Here is a 16,031-nt window from a genome sequence, read left to right as displayed (position 1 = left end):
TTTTTATCATTTTTAGTATTACTTTATGAATTTGTACAACGTGAAAAAACTGAAGCAAGAGTATGCTTATTATAATTACTCAAATCTTTGGCTTTCTCCCTTTTTTCCTGATATCATCTCAACAGATTATCAGTAGAAATGAGGAGTGCATTCTAAAACTTGACCCAGGAGAGCCATGTGGTACCCAAAGTCTCCAGTTCTCCCAGGACAGCCATGTGATATCCAAAGTCTCCAGTTCTCCCTGGAGACGGAATGCAATAAAAACAGTTTGAATATTTAGCACGTTGGTTTTCTTTGTTTCATCAGTCTTTTGTTTAAATTTTTTTCTTCATGGTTTATTAATACTATCATTGTAAAATGGGTCCAAAGATAAAAATGAGAGTATAGTTTGTTACCTTTCCCGTTAGTTAACTGCTTGGTGAAGGCAAACTCTACGTACATCAGGTTTGCTCTCTGTATCTGCTGGGACTGGAGATGTAGGCCTCAGCCAGTGGGGAGGTCCAGTCTCTAAATCGCTGATCTGGTTGAGCCAGGCCAGCTTCTTTTTCAGTCCTGCAGTGGCTTATGCACAAATCCACACAAGCCTCCAAAGACAGGATTCTTGAGGAGAATAGTTTACCCTGTATTTCCACGAAGACCATGGACAAGCCCCCAGGGACTGTAGAAACTCTCTGATTGTAACTTCAGAAACTGTCCAGACATCGTGCTATGTGGCTTCCGTCACAGAATCCAACAGCACCTGTCATTGTCTTCCTTCAGGTAAACATGAGTTCTCACCTTTCTGTTTCCCTTTTTGAAAATTTGATAAGACAGGAGCAATGAAGTGATGCACAGTGGTTAGATGTTTCGACTTTGCTTGCGTTTTCTGTGATGAGATAGATTAATTTATATAATAGTTAAATGTTCCAGGTTGGAAATATCGAGCAAGAAGGAAATTAAGTTCTCAACCAGGAGCTTATAACTCTGGTCATGGAAGTAGGAAGGAACAGTTCATGGGGAGAAAATACAGAAACACCAGACGATGTGGTCCTATCCAGTAATATTTTTCTCATTATCTCTGGTACAATGTCCCCAATCCTACAATTGTCATCTTTGTGTTATCTCCTTGAAAATTGTCATTAAAATTGAAATGCTTTCTGAAGGGGAGAATGTATTAAACCATTGATAACTATTCATCTTTAAGTCGAAACAGAATATTGATGTCTTTAGAAAGTGAGAAACCGAGCCACAGAAACAGATATGGAAAGATTGGAATCTTGGCTTTAGTATATAGCCTGTGGGATACTCAATTTTGAGCTTAAGTAGGACTCTTGCTACAAGTGCCAGAATGGAAATTATGGTATCCACTAAATGCATACCCTGCTGTTGAAACACTCATGGTCCTGAGCAGTAGCGGCTATAATCAAGGACAACCCACTGATAACAAGCAGATTCACCCACGTTCATGTATTGAGGAGCCAGATACCGCAGTAGGCACTGGGGCTCCCCAGGCGCCCTGCCATGACGGCGTATGTTCTAGGAGGAAGGTCAGATACTCAGTAAAGGGTAGATAGGCCAGCAGTTAGATGACAGACGCGGGAAACACGCAGATGGAAGGCGGGGGAGGGGATAAAGCGGAGTAAAGTCGAGCAGACAGAAGCGAGCGGCGCCATGAGCCAGCCTCACGGATTTCAATACGACCCTTCATTTTGTAGTTTCTATTTATTGGCCAATCTGTCTGAACCATAAATGGAACCCAAAGTCCAAGTCATAAAAAGAGTCAAGCTACTGGGAAATAAAACATGCAAGTTACCAATGGTTTATTTGAATCCCTGGAGGCCCTTCACCCTCCAAATTCACGTGAAGTCTAAATTGAATAAAAAGCAGAACGCATTACAAATGGGGCCTCGGGGCTTGGTCTGTATCCAGTCAGAACGTTGTTGATAAAGGACTGTGTGGCTTTCCTGGCTCTTAGAGGAAGTCCTCTTTTCAAATAGAATAAAAAGTCAAGATAGCAAAGAAGCGGTGACTGCCAGAGGCCAGAGCAGGCCCGCTCTCACGAAGGGGCGGTGTCTTCTCTGGTGACCTCTGAGGCTGTGTCAAGGACACGCCCTTGGAGGTAAACAGCTGGGTGCAGGCTGGGCCTCCTCTGCTTGGCAGTCAGGACTGCAGCACCCACAGTCCGGAGAGGGGTGCATCCGAAGTGCCAGTAGAGAGCTCTCAGGCCGCTTCCTTGCGGGTCTGAGTCAGGCGCCAGAGAGAATGTCCGTGCGGCATCTGCGGAGGTGGGCAGGGACCCGGGACCACAGACCGTCAAAGCTGGAAGGAATGTTAGGACTCGTGTACCACCGCCCCAGCCTCCAGCAGGGGGACGCCCCCGCGTCTGTCCAGGCTCCTTCCCAGCCCTGCCCTAGTTGCTGAAAGTGAGCAGGGCAACCAGCTGTCCCTGTCTGCTGGGAATTTTCTGGTGTCCTCGGAGAATCTTCAGTCCCCAGCCAGCTGGGAAGATGGGACACCCTAAGAGAGCACCTTGATCAGCACACATCTCCATGCCAAGCTCTCGATTTCACTTTAATTCCCACTCTGAGGAAATTAATGCCAAAACTACCGTGAGCACATGAGAACTTGAAGTTCATGGCGTTAAGGGTTTGGCATTTTCACTCTTGCCTTAAATTAGGGCAGCTTAGGTAGAGTGTTTCCTGTCTGGTGGGGAAGGTCATGTGGTGAGGATGAAGAAGGGTTAGATGCTTCTCTGGTGTTAGTCCTGCTCCTGGGAGGGCCTAGCCCCCTGGAAGAAGCTGGTCACCACAGCCCAGGAGGGGGCCCGCACTTCCTGGGCACCTGCAGCAGGAGCAGGACGAAGCGCTCACCTTCGTTATTCTACCTTAGCCTCACACCAATCTATCAGGACCACCATTTTAACCTGCGAGGTAGCTGAGGTGTGGAGAGATTTAGTACCTGCTCGGGTCAGAGAACTAATATGCTGGAGAAGTCAGAGTATGGACCTAAATCTGCCTGGCTCCAAAAGCAGCCGCATTCTCTCTTTTAAGAAGTACATGAGAGCCAGAATGCTTGAAGAATTTCGTAACTTCTCAAGGGCGCAGACTGATTCAACAGATCAAAACGTAAGCAGGGTTCTCTCCAAGCAGCCACTCCCGCATTACCTGACTGTTCCCATTTCCGTCCGCTGAGTGGCTCCGGTGAGGGTGGAGACGCTACCCCACATCTCACATGCTGAGAAGGCTCAGGGCAGCGTGCAAATGTCCACGCTACGGGACAGGCTCTCATGGTGTAGGGTGTGTTGGTCATTTTACATGAGACGGCATGTGCCTTAGAAACAGAGTCTTAAATAAAGAGAAAATCGGAGGGGGAGCAAGGAAGCTGTGCCAGAAGAGCTTGGGCCAGTGAGGCAAAATGCCAAACTGGGTGACGGCTCACCTGCTGCATCACAAGCTCCACGAACGAGTGTTGCGAACCCAGAGTGCATCCACCTCACGTACATCACAGAATTCCAGCGCCAGATAAGAAGCTCAAGGCCTTCTGGATCGTCTCAGCGAAGTCTGGCAGAACCATGATTATTGCAGGGGCTACCCGGCGACTTTTAGGTAAATGAGAAATGGCCACAGTCGTAAAAGGAGGAGGACGAACTCCTTTAAAGTCACTTTGAAGTACTGGGAACTTTGGCACATTTTTTGGTTTGTGAAATTTTTTCAGCAATAGTAAAAGAGAAGAGCAAGATATGCACTAAGTCTCGAGTGCATTTTAAAGCTACGGCACATAGCCGACAGTCAACATTTTCCCCATGCAGGTAGAGGCAGAAGGAAGCCTGAGTCACCTTTTCCTGTTGCCTCCGGGCTGAGTGAACTCAGACTTGAAGGCCACAGGAAGTCGTTGCACCCACTCTGTCAGCATCCTCAGGATTGCTCACCCAGTACTAACCCTGGTCACAGGATGTACTTATGTGGTCAGCGTAGTAAACCCGCAGTGGTCCATGATGTGAGGAACCCTGTCAGACAGCTACAGGGCCTTTTCCGAGGAAGAACATTTTCTAATAAAAATGCATCTGCGGAGAGATTAAGCTCTGAGCTCTGAAAGAGTGAACGTGAGTGGTGTCCGTACAGTAGAGCGGGAGCTCATGGAAACAGAGGCTCGCGGAAGGCAAGTGCCTCTGGAGCAACTTGGACAGCAGTAAACCATCTCTCAGTCTCCTTTTTATTAAAAGGTAAACGGGCAGTTTAGAGGGTGAAGAATGTTTTTAAAGGCACTTAGTGCAGAGGAGACACAGAATAGTTATTATTATTCTCATCATATTAGTCCCCTAATGATTCAATATATATTTATCACTCAATGATTTGTCTAAATATTTATGAACCAGTTTATATATTCAAGCTGCCATCACTTGGTATCAATGTTTTTTTCTTTTCCGGAGTTCTCCAGGTTTCACGGCTCTGGAACGTGGGATTTGCTAATTGGCTCTGCGTTTAGCTAGCCATTTCCCTGTGTAGAACCTACTTCCAGCAGAAGGGGAATCAGTGGTGATAGGTCCAGTGGGTGTATAAAGTTCTCTCACCACCATGGTTTAGTAAAGTAAGAGTGGGTTAGAATTTCAAAACAGAGAACAAGAAAGAAAGCGAACACATTTTTGTGGTCTAGAGAAAGCACCAAAACTGCACTAGGAAATTCTGAAAAAGTATTGTGTGATTTTTCTGATCATTTAGTGAAATATCTGGAAGGTATCAAGGAATATTAATGGCAAAGCACCGCTACCTTGAACTTATCTAGAAGTTTAAAGTTTACTAGGCTCTCTTGATATCTATTTTCTCATTTGATCTTCACAAACATCTTTGAGGTAGTCGGGGCAAGTATTGCTACTGCTTCTGTTTTGCAGAGGAGGAAAGAGTCAAGTTGCTGACACCTCCGTTTAGTGATATAATTGGCCTGCGGTTGTGGAGGAGTGATCATCTATTAGCCTCACTAAATGGTTAAGTGAATCATTCAAGAACTTATCGGAGGCATCTCTGCTTTGTGTCTTGGCCGCTGGGTTTTCCTAGAGCTTTCTGTCAAAAACCCCTATAGCTTTCTCATGAGATTCTCCACTAATTACCTTATCCAGTTCAGTGAGAGACCTGATTAAATTTTCTAATTCATCCTTTTGCATAAAACCTTTTACATGTTGAGTGCAGTGTGTGTGTGCATATGTTTGTTCCATTTTGACATGATTGTTCTCTTGTGTGCTCTGACTGGTCACACATGCACATGGCAGCTTGTGTGTCATACACACAAATAGTTTTTTACCCTTAGTGGAAGGAAAACCTACGCCACATTATTTTAAGCCTAGATTATTCTTCACATCTGCAGAGCATGTTTACAAGGGTCTTCACATACACTGCCATCTCATTTAAAATGCCGCTCCCCTGTGGCATAGCTGGAGTGGAAATAATTGACCGGTTTTCAGACAGACTTGGAAGCAATGGACTGATTTTCCGGATGTTGCCAAATGGAAGCTTCCAGTCCTCACACTCCGTAAACACTCTGCAACCAAAATTTTAGGGTGCTGACCTGATTTTCTGTTTGTTTTGTTATTCCAGTTCTGATAATAGTTCCTTTTTTATATTCAGAGTTTCTAGAAATAAATATCTTCGAATGCATAATATTGCATGAGAGTTTACAATCTAAAATCCAACACTTCATACTCTACTTCCTACTCTGATGTCTCTTCTGATCAGAGAACATTTTTCTATTTACAGCAAAGTAGAACACTTGATCATAAAAACTGTTCAAAGATATTGTTACTAATTAGTCACAAGATTTCAAAATCACCTTCCATTAAGGGGCTCCACTGGCTTGCTCGGAAGACCCCACACTTGGTAAGGTATGCATCCCATGTGGACAAAACCTGTCGGCAGAGGCTGACTGTTTTCTCTGTTCAACAGTTTTATAATCTGTAAACAACAATTGCTGTAAAGCCAGCCATTCTGCATGAGACAAACTGTGCGTGTCTAGTTTTTCAGACAATTTTAGATCCTTGATTTCATCATACAAAGAAAAGAGAACCACCTAAGTCAAAGGACATGGAGGATGGTTGGAGAATCTTTCTTGCACCAAAAGACATTCCTGCCGGCTTCTCAGAGCACCAAGTTTTAGGTATTTACATTACTCACAATTATACAACATAACCATTTACGGGTGAATGTTTCTTTGATTTGGAGAGTTCATGTATGACTCTGTAAATTCTCCTTGTTATACCTGGAGTAGTGTGGTGCAGCTTTGCCTACTTTGTTTTATACCTAATATTAAATATTAGCATAGTTGGTTAGTGAACATACCAATCAGAAAGAGCTGCTTAATGAATACAACAGTAGCTTCATTAGGTGTTACCCCACATTTGCAATTGCGTGGTATTTGTAAAGCTCTGTTACACTGTTGCCCTTTTTGTTTTCTGTTCACAGGGTTTCAAGTCCCTTCGTCTCCTCTTCATTGTCCTTCAAGACGTCCCTCTATCACGTCCATTATATGCTTATCTGAAGCTCTATAGGTCTGTCTTTACTTTTGTGTTCACAGCAGGATTTAAAGACAAACGTTTATAAAATGCAAGTATAAATCTAAGTTGTGAGGAAAGAAACTAAATCATTGCCTTTACAGTCGTTGCTAGTTCTGTTTTTTTAAAAAATCATCACTTAGAAATATTACTGGATTTGTTCCACCCAGGAATGCCAATTCTTTGTGTTATTTTATATCTCTTAGCAAAAGTTATGGGGGGGTCCTCTTCACTCCTTTGAAATGCAGAAAGGAAAATGCCCAACAGTTAGACTTCAGTGTGATCTTCTAGAGTTACTCAAAAAATTCCTAGTGTGTCCTCCCATGAGCTTCCAATTTCGAATTCTCCTTCAGTTTCATCTCTTCTCACTCTCTGAGGTCTATTTGACATATTTTGGCACTTTTCAAGTGTGTTGTGTGTATCCAGAATACCCACACTGTGTACTTCTTAAGATTCCCCAGTGAAAGCATCTAGGAAAATTGTACCAGCCTAGGGCTTCATTGCAAGGACTTGAACCTCACTTAGAAGGATGGGTTATTACAATTTAAGAGCTCAAAAACAATATTTCCCAAGGCTGAGATCTTTATTTAATGCTAGAACAACTCAAAACAAGACCTGCACCATAAACTATTTGGGAAATGATTAATCAGCATTGTACACACCCAGATTTCTGTCTGTTCCTTTTATTAAAAGCAAAAGGGATTAACTACTTTTGTGAGCCATTTATCCCCTTTGTAACTGGGCCAATATGCATCAGTAGTATTGCTTTGTCATGACAGTTTATTCTCCTCCTTTTCATCCTGAAGTGTACTTCTATGTAGATGAGAATAGTGTCTTTTAATTTTCTCAGACTTGTGGGCTCTTCAGCTCATTTCCCTGAATTGATTATCAGCCAGAAGAGGTAAACCCTCATTGATAGGCCTTTTACCCCCCTGGTACTCCTCGGTTGACAATTAAAGTTAAAATCTCAATTTGAAGAATAGGAAAGTCTAAAAAATTTAATGGTTTACTGAAATCAGAGGCAGATATGTATGTTTATACAAAGGTGTTCTCAGCCTCAAGGAATAAGCTTGGGTTTCCTGATGAGAGATGCTCATGGAAAACCAGACACAATTAGAATGAGCCTAGGTTAAATGCAAGTCCTACTTGATAAACTGCCCGGATATACTGTGTCCTCATTAAAATTGCCAAGAAACATGCCCTCTCTCTTGTGGCATCCAGTCTCTTTAGCTGATCTTTGGCTTCCATCCCTGGTGTCTTCTTGATCCCACTCACTGGTCAACACACATTGCACTTGGATGTCTCCTCTTCTGAGTTGGAACTTGCAAGCACTACCGTGAAGACATGCGATGGAGGAAAACTCTGAGGCCGAGATTGCACAGGCAATAATGTTGAACAGTCAGTGTGAGTAACGGCAAAAGGAGACTTGCGGGCTGTCAAGGCCCCAGGAGCTGCCATAGTTAGGTGCCCCAGCTAGAGGCCCCTGGTGTTCTTCGGCCCATCACCATCCTTTACACAACTCTGCTTGGCTACAGTTATTACCATCACATCATTTCATCAGTAGGTGAAAATGGAGGCTTGCTGAGATGAAGCAGGTGGCCTATGGTCACAAGCTACTGATCCACAGAACCATGTTTAGATCCAGACCCTCTCACTCCAGACTGGTGATGCCCAGCCACAGTCATGAACTGCTTCTGAGTCCAAAAGGATCAATGGGAATTCGTTTTCATGGAAGAGGAGGGTTGCATTTGAGGCAGAGAGAATAACGTTTCCAAAGGCTGATAGGCATGGGATCCTCTAGCACATGCAGAGAGTGACAAATAACTTAGTATAATTAGAAGCCAATGGGTGAAGTGACCCAAGATCAAACAATTATCCAGACTGATACTGACACTGCTCTGACTCTCAGGATAAGACTGAAACCTGCTGTGGGCAGTGTGTGTGTGTGTTTGAACATGCATGTGTACGTGCATGTGTGTGCACTGAGGGGAGAGTGCACTGAATAAAGAGATGGAATGGGGCACGATTGCAGAATAAGACTGATTGAGGAAGAATCTTCCAAAAACAGGATCCCAGCTGCTGAGTCTGCTTTATTTGTCCCACTGGACCAGTTGCAGGATCACCCACCATCTCAGGAAATAACTGTTTTGTGGTGAATCGTTTCTGGTAGATGCTCAATAAATAATGGATTCAGACTTTATCTTAACTTTCCTCTGTCAACATCCCTGTCCCCGCCTTTTCCCCATGTTCATCTGGCAAAAGGTCCAGAAGGAGAGTTAAAATAAATACGCAGAATTAGGAGATGGCTCTTTATTGACTCTCTGAGAGAGGCCCTGAGAAGCCCCAAGTGTCACCACACCCTTAAGTAAGTAAAATTGCCGAATCAGTGAGAATAAGCTCTCTCTCCCCTCCACCCAGTGTTCTCAGCCAGCCCCATAGCACCCCTGGTTCTTGAATGCCAAGGTGTTCCTATAGCTCCAGCTTTTTTGCGTACTCTATTACCATTAGCAAAGAACTTCTCTTTAACTAGGAGAGCCCTGATCAGGTTTCTGCAAATCAGCCACTCTGAACAGGGCTGTACAAGCCCAGACTAGATCCAAGTAATTAATGGGAGGCGGTAAAATAATTAAGGAATAAATCGCAATCGGCAGTGGTGCCTCAGGGGCCAGGTGGGAAATAAAGGAGTTATTTATTTCCTCAAGGAGTTCAAGTGGCCCCATTACTGCTTAATCTGCTAATTTCCAGGTAAAACTGTGGGGTTAGTACCTCCCACTTCCATGAAGATAAGGCAGTGTATACAAAGAGGGTCTGCGCTGAGGTGGAACTCCAAGGACTCTTAGCAACTTTTTTTGTGTATATTTGCTACTTTACTAAGTTGGACACATGCAATGGAGTTTCAATGTGACTCCATTGTGTGGGGCTGAAAGCACTCTGATAAATCAAAACACAAGTGTAGTACCAAAGAGTACCGGGTATAAAGACTTGGAAAACTAATCTAGTTTGAAAACACTCTGATTTGGCTAAATTCCAATTGGTAGTGGAAAGTTATGTCACAGTAGGTGACCAGCTGCTCTGGTTTGCCCAGGACTGTCCTGGATATTTGGAATGATTGGCCACCCAGAAGGACACAGTCAAGAATGTATTGATAGCATATAGTATAATGACTATAGTTAACAATACTGGATTGTATATTTGAAAGTTGATAAGATTGTAGATCTTAAAACTTCTTATCACAAGAAAAAAAATATAATATGTGAGGTGATGGACATCAACTAAATTTATTGTGGTAATCATTCTGCGCTGTATACAAATATAAAATCATTATGTTGTACACAAACTTGTACAATGTTATATGTCAATCATAGCTCAATAAAACTGGGGAAAAAACATAGTTAAATTAAAAGTATGAATTTAATTTAAATTAAATTTAAATTAGAACACTTATTTTATTACAGAAAATGCTCGTAACCTAGAAAATAGTGTTCCTTGGGAATTAGAACTAAAATTGAGTGAACAGAAAGAAACCAGCTTATGGAGGCCTTAGGTAATAGGACCTATCTCACCTATGAGCAAGATGTGGGGCTGGACCAAGCACTGCCAGTGTTGAATGTTACCTAGGACAGGCAGAAATTAAGTAAACAGTCCACTGTTTCCTTGGTGGGTCATTGTTTCTTTCATTTTCACTTTTGACTCTGATCTAAAGCTGGAAGAGTTACCGGTTCAAATGTCACTGTTAGTATAGTAAAACTCTACCATTATTCAATGAATAGGATCCAAAAAATTCAACTGTGTGAAATATGGAGTCTTGTCTTCGCAAGGTAAATGAAAAGTAATTTGCTGTTGGTCATTACTATGACAAAAAGCACAAAAATAACAACACTAAAACTTATGCTGTTTACAACTGCATTACATCTGAAGTAATCAAGAGCTAGTCCCTTTCTAGCCACCCCTTCCCCAAAAGATGAGGACTTTAGCCATCCTCACATGAGCAGAATGGCTGGATGGAGGATGGGAGACAACAGTGTTATATCTAAATTCCATCACCACAGGAGGTTTTACTGCTTTTCTGCTTTTGTAGATGAAAGAAGACTGAGCACTAGATGACTGTGACCAAAGCAGTTCACCACTCTGGGCTTCATTACATTTCATTTGTAAAATAGGAAATTGGAATGAGTTGTTTAAATCATTTTTCAAAGAGAATCCTTATTTAGAAAATAAATAAAACTGGTGCAGTGCTGATTGAAGGGGGCTGGGAGTGCAGCCCATCCCTTAGTCCCTAGCCCCTCAACCATGGCTATGCTCGTTCAGATTGACACAGCAGCACTTCTACATCTGAAATCTGGGATTTGAGCCATGTTAGGCACTTCTCTACACTCATTCCATTATGGTTTAGTATTTAATTAAAAGACACACATTGTGTTTACTCATTACACAAGTTTGCCTCTGTCCACCAGGCTTGTCCAAGACTCAACCCTTCATTTCTAAGAATTACATCCCATTTCCTGGAGCCTGTTCCCTTTGGCTCCACTGTCAATTTGTCACCTGCGGCTGGGGGAGAGATGTGCTCAGAAGTTACAGATGTGTTGGGCGAAGCTTTGCATGGTCCAGGTTGGCAGTGGGCCAGGCAGTGAGGCGACTCAGCCACTGTGGGCCTGAGACCTACACACGTGGTGCTACCACAGAACCACCTGCCTCAGTGTGTAGACACACTATATTCCAAAGTCTGCAAATCACAGAAACAAAAGTCCTTTTCAGTGCTATGTGCTCATCCAGAAAGAGGTGTCCTCCTAATCCCCACATGTGAGGCACCTGTGTTGAATCAAGATGATAATGCAAAAATCGGGAGAGACCAGAACCAGGTCTGCTGCTGCCATTGTGTTCAGCCAGTCGCCATCCACGCTGCTTCAGGTTTGTCCTCAACTGTGTGGCAGGAGGGCAAAGAGAAATGAGGTGTTAGCTGTGCTACCTACTGCCCACAGGCAGCTAGCAAATGCTGGGTTTAAAAATACTCAGGCAGGAGATCTTGATCATTAGCTATGACGAGGGCTGGAAGGGGAACGTGTTCATTTCTAATTTACCAATGCATAATATGAGACATTAAAGTTTGAAATTTGGTGATCTTTTCCTCTCACAAAATGTTTCTTTAAAAATAGCCCTCTTATCGTAGGTGCCAGTGACATTAGCTATGACCCTGATAATTTGAGAAAATTTTGGAAATGAGCTATGTGAACCAATAGCCTCAAAAGTGACACTTAGATAAATAACGTCTTCCTATATAAAAGTAAAACCATTGCTTAAGTGGGCAACATTCTTGTCTCTCAGTGAGTTAATAGAATGGCTGTCTGGATACACTGTGGCCATAGGAACTTGTTGGACTCTTGGAGGGCAGGAAAATGCGCTCCTGAGGCATCCTGGTGCATTTGAAGTGCACAAATCGCAGGAGTGCTCCTGGCTTTTGGACCCTAGATCAAAACATGTGAGTCATCACTCTTGATCCCACTCAAAGTCTTCTTTCTCCAGAATTTCCAGGTGTAAAGGCCCATAAAAAGCATGGTGTAGATAATTTTAAAGGCTATTAGAACATGTTTCTCTTCAAAGACTGACCTCAGTGTCTATAGGCAGTGCTTCTTTTCTTGCTGAATAGCTGATGAAACGTGCCTTTCAACAAAAGGCACACTACAGCAGATGTTTTTCTTCTATACCCTTTACCTCAACGATATTCCCATTACTTCTGAAAGCTCCTTTCAGTCCAATCTTGTCAACACAGCTGATACTTAGCAAGGAACTGTTGCGTTGCAGGTTCCAGAAAACTAAATGTTTTGTGTGCTTGTTTATTATTCACCAGATACAACTGACAAGGCCATGAGAAAGTGTTACCCATGCTGGGACTTAAGGTGAGAAACACCAAGTGACCTCCCAGGGCCACACAGCTGCTAGGGGCAGAATCATGGCTTAGACCTGCATCTCAATAGCTGCCGAACACAGAAATGAGCTAGGCTCAAGAGCCTACTCAAGTCAACTATTCTCTTCCTAAGGAAAATCTTCATGTGAATTTTAAACTTCAAACACTTTTAGAGTGGCAGGCGGGACTCTAGAACTGAACCACGCATGAGCACACCAGCTGGTTACTGCTGCCACCACAGACTCTGACGTGTTCCTGCACAGAAGCAAGAAACAGACATAAAGAGGTGCAGTGAGTGCCCAGACTGTCTAGGAGACACTGGGGTGGCAGACAGACATGTCTGAGGTGGGGACACATGGGCTGCCTCTTCAAGAGTAAAGAAGGAATTTGTCCCAGAACAGAAAGGTATTTGGAGTTAGTTAGAGTACAATGCCCAGAATGAGTGAGAGATTATATCACATTTGGGGGCTGCTATTCCATAGGTATGGTTACAAGGAAAGTGCCAAGAAGGAGTGGAAATGAGTGAGGCTGGATGTGAAGGCAGGGCTAAAATGATGGAAAACCTGCACAGAACAGGTGTTGGAGCAAAGACAAGTCCTGAAGTAAGGCCTGCTCCCACCTACTACATGCATTTCCCTGCTAAAAGATGTGTGACCCATAGGCTCTGCAATAGCACAGCTAGTTTGTAACCAGCCGTGTTCAATACAAAGAAAAATAATGTCTTGGAAATGGTGCAACTGAGCAATTCTGGAAGCACTGAAGACCACCTTTACTAAGTAAGACAAAATGAAAATAGAAACGTAGGGAACCTATCTATTAAGTAGATAACTTCAGTGTCAGAGATCTAAGAAGAGTTTCAGCAGCTCATAATTCTACCATGATCTCTCCCCAAGCACAAATCATACAGAAAGGTGCTTTTGAAATCACAGCTTTTTCTTCTGTTTTTGGCGGTGATGGGAGTACGGGGGTGGGCGGGTGCTTCAAGTCCACCAAATGTTTCAACTTTATTTTTTCTCCTCTTCCCTGATTTTTGAACACAGCAGCCTTTGTCAGTTCAAACACTGTGAGCTTTCTCTTTTTTGAGTAAAAATTTATAATAAATTTTCAACTAAAAATGCAACAAATCTGAAACTTTGTCTTCTGCAGAAGCAAGATGGACAAAGGCACCCTTGTGTTCACTTTTTCTTGCAGCAGCCTTCACCTTGTACACAGGCGCAATGCACACAGCCGCTTCTCTGGGGGGCGAAACCCTGAAACCATTGTAGGCCTGGCCCTCCCTCCCCTCTTCTAGTCTCTTCTGCACTGTGGAAGATGTTATTGTTTTAATCTCAGTGAGAGGGGAAACAATGTAGCTCTAATATAGTTATGGCCTAGATGCCTCTATTTCCAGCACACTTTATTTTATTGTAAACATTACATCTAATTTTTTTTGTTTGTTTTCTTTGAAAAACAGGTATCTATAACTTTATTTAAAATTTTGATTTACAACATAATAAGTTTCTCTTTCATCTTAGTATTACCTCTCTGGTGTTATTTGAAATTTAGTTTTGTTTCCAAAATCACACTGTAATCATTCTTAGATTCCTTAAGCAACTGACTTAAGTTCAGTTTTACTGAAGGCAAAACAATATAACAGCTTAAAAAAAATAAGTTCTTGAAAATGAGTAAGCAATATCTCATCTAATGTTGAGTGTCTGTAAATGTCAATTGTGTTTTGAGGGAGAAAAACTGGTCTGTTCTCTTTCCATCGCATTCTGGGGAAAGCAAGGGCCCCATTTATGAATAATCTAGCTCTAATCTTTTGTTAAACTTTTGTCTGCAGACTGTAGAATGGGTAATAAGCAGATATTGAAGTTCTGCTTCATTCCAATAGCAGCCTGTTTTTCTCAACAAACTTCTTTTTCCAGCAGTGGAATCCCAGACTTCCTAGAGAATCCACTGAATTCTCACAACCTAATCTGTGAAATCCTTCTGTTTTTTTTTTTTCTTTGGTCATAATATATACAATTGGAACACGTGAAGATGAGATAAAACCAGAGACATTCCTTTAAAACTAAAACCTTTTTGTGAGATTTGCTTCAGCTCCTACTGTAGTCTTCTGCTTTTCATTATTAATCATTTAATATTTTTTAAAACTTGAAATCAATTTATTCTGAATTTTAGCATATTTTTAGTGGAGAAATGTTCAAATCTGTCTGTGCCCTTCTGTTCCCCTGACCTATTGTCGGATTAATTGTAGCTCAACTTTAGTTTCTGTCTTCAGTACAACGGATCTCGAAACACCAGCTTTCATTTCCAGTACTGGTGCCACCTCCACTTCTCTCTCTTTCTAGGTCTGTGTGAGAAAGCTCCAATGTGACCTGTTTGCCCACATGTTTCTTTCCCAGCCACTGTGAAGGCGCACACCTCCCCCTAAACACACATGTTCTAGAAACTCCCAACCAAATGTCCTCTCAAGGCAATGGATTTTTTTATGAATCTCCATTTTGCAGTGGTTTGACTTGCACCCCCGTGACTCATTTCATCACCCCCAAGAGTTCCAAGAGGGGAAGGAAGGGAGCAGATGAGGAGGTCAACCCTATGTGTTAACCGATACTGCAGAATATCTGTATTTAACAAGCTCTGGCAAGTGTGAATCATTTTGCAGTGACTATGCATGCCTACGCACTGGTGTTGGCTTCAGATCTCCTGATTATTAGACTCTTCCACCTACAGAAGGGAACTTCAAGGACCACTTAGTAATTTTAGGTTTATAAAAAGTGAAAGGTGTTTTCCTAAACCTTGGAGGAGAGAATGAAAGCCGACAGCTTTGCCGAGGGTGCAGCTGTAGGAGAGTATCTCATTGCATGTGGTTGGAGGACGTGGGTGATTTTCTCCTCTGGAAGTCTCCTAGAGCAGAGCCTCTGGTCCATCCTTGGATGAACCAGGGCTTTTAATGGCTTTGTTTGGCCATCACAGCCCCAAATGTTCAGCCAGACACTGGAGTCTCCATGAACCCAAACTGAAACTTTCTCTTGAAGTCTAGTTGCTCATTATTGCATGTGGTTTTCCTTATGTGTTCTTCATCCACCTCAACAGCACACAATGCTCATTGTCATTTTTGAGATAAGACTTGCATTTTACTCTGCTCTTTGCATCTCTTCTCCAGATGCAGCTTCTGCCCACCTTTCAGCCTGCAGCAGTCAGGTAGGGTCAGTTATACTGTGGTAACAAGCAACCCCCAAATCTCAGTGGCTCAAAGAAGCTTCTCCATAATATACATGCTCCTCAAAGGTCAGGTGGGAGGGACCTCTATATTATGGCATCCAAACTCAGAACCCCAGGGTGAGGGAGGTATTGTCAATAATCCCCCCAATTACTATGAAATGGAAAAGAAGAGAGATGACTCACACACTGGTGTTTGGAGATTTCTTCTGGAATACTCACATGCCATTTCCCCTTCACCTGCACTGGCGAAAGAAAGTTGCATGACCATGCCTGAGTGTAGGGAGATGGGAAAGCACAATCAGATGCGTCCCTGGAAGAAGACCAGGAAATATTTGGTGAACGGCTCTAATGACTGTCACAAACACAAGGCGTATTCCCACCACTCCATGCAGTTGGCCCGCAGAT

This window comes from Eschrichtius robustus, chromosome 15 (assembly GCF_028021215.1).
Source record: "Eschrichtius robustus isolate mEscRob2 chromosome 15, mEscRob2.pri, whole genome shotgun sequence".
NCBI lineage: Eukaryota > Metazoa > Chordata > Mammalia > Artiodactyla > Eschrichtiidae > Eschrichtius > Eschrichtius robustus.
This window is presented reverse-complemented; position numbering follows the sequence as displayed.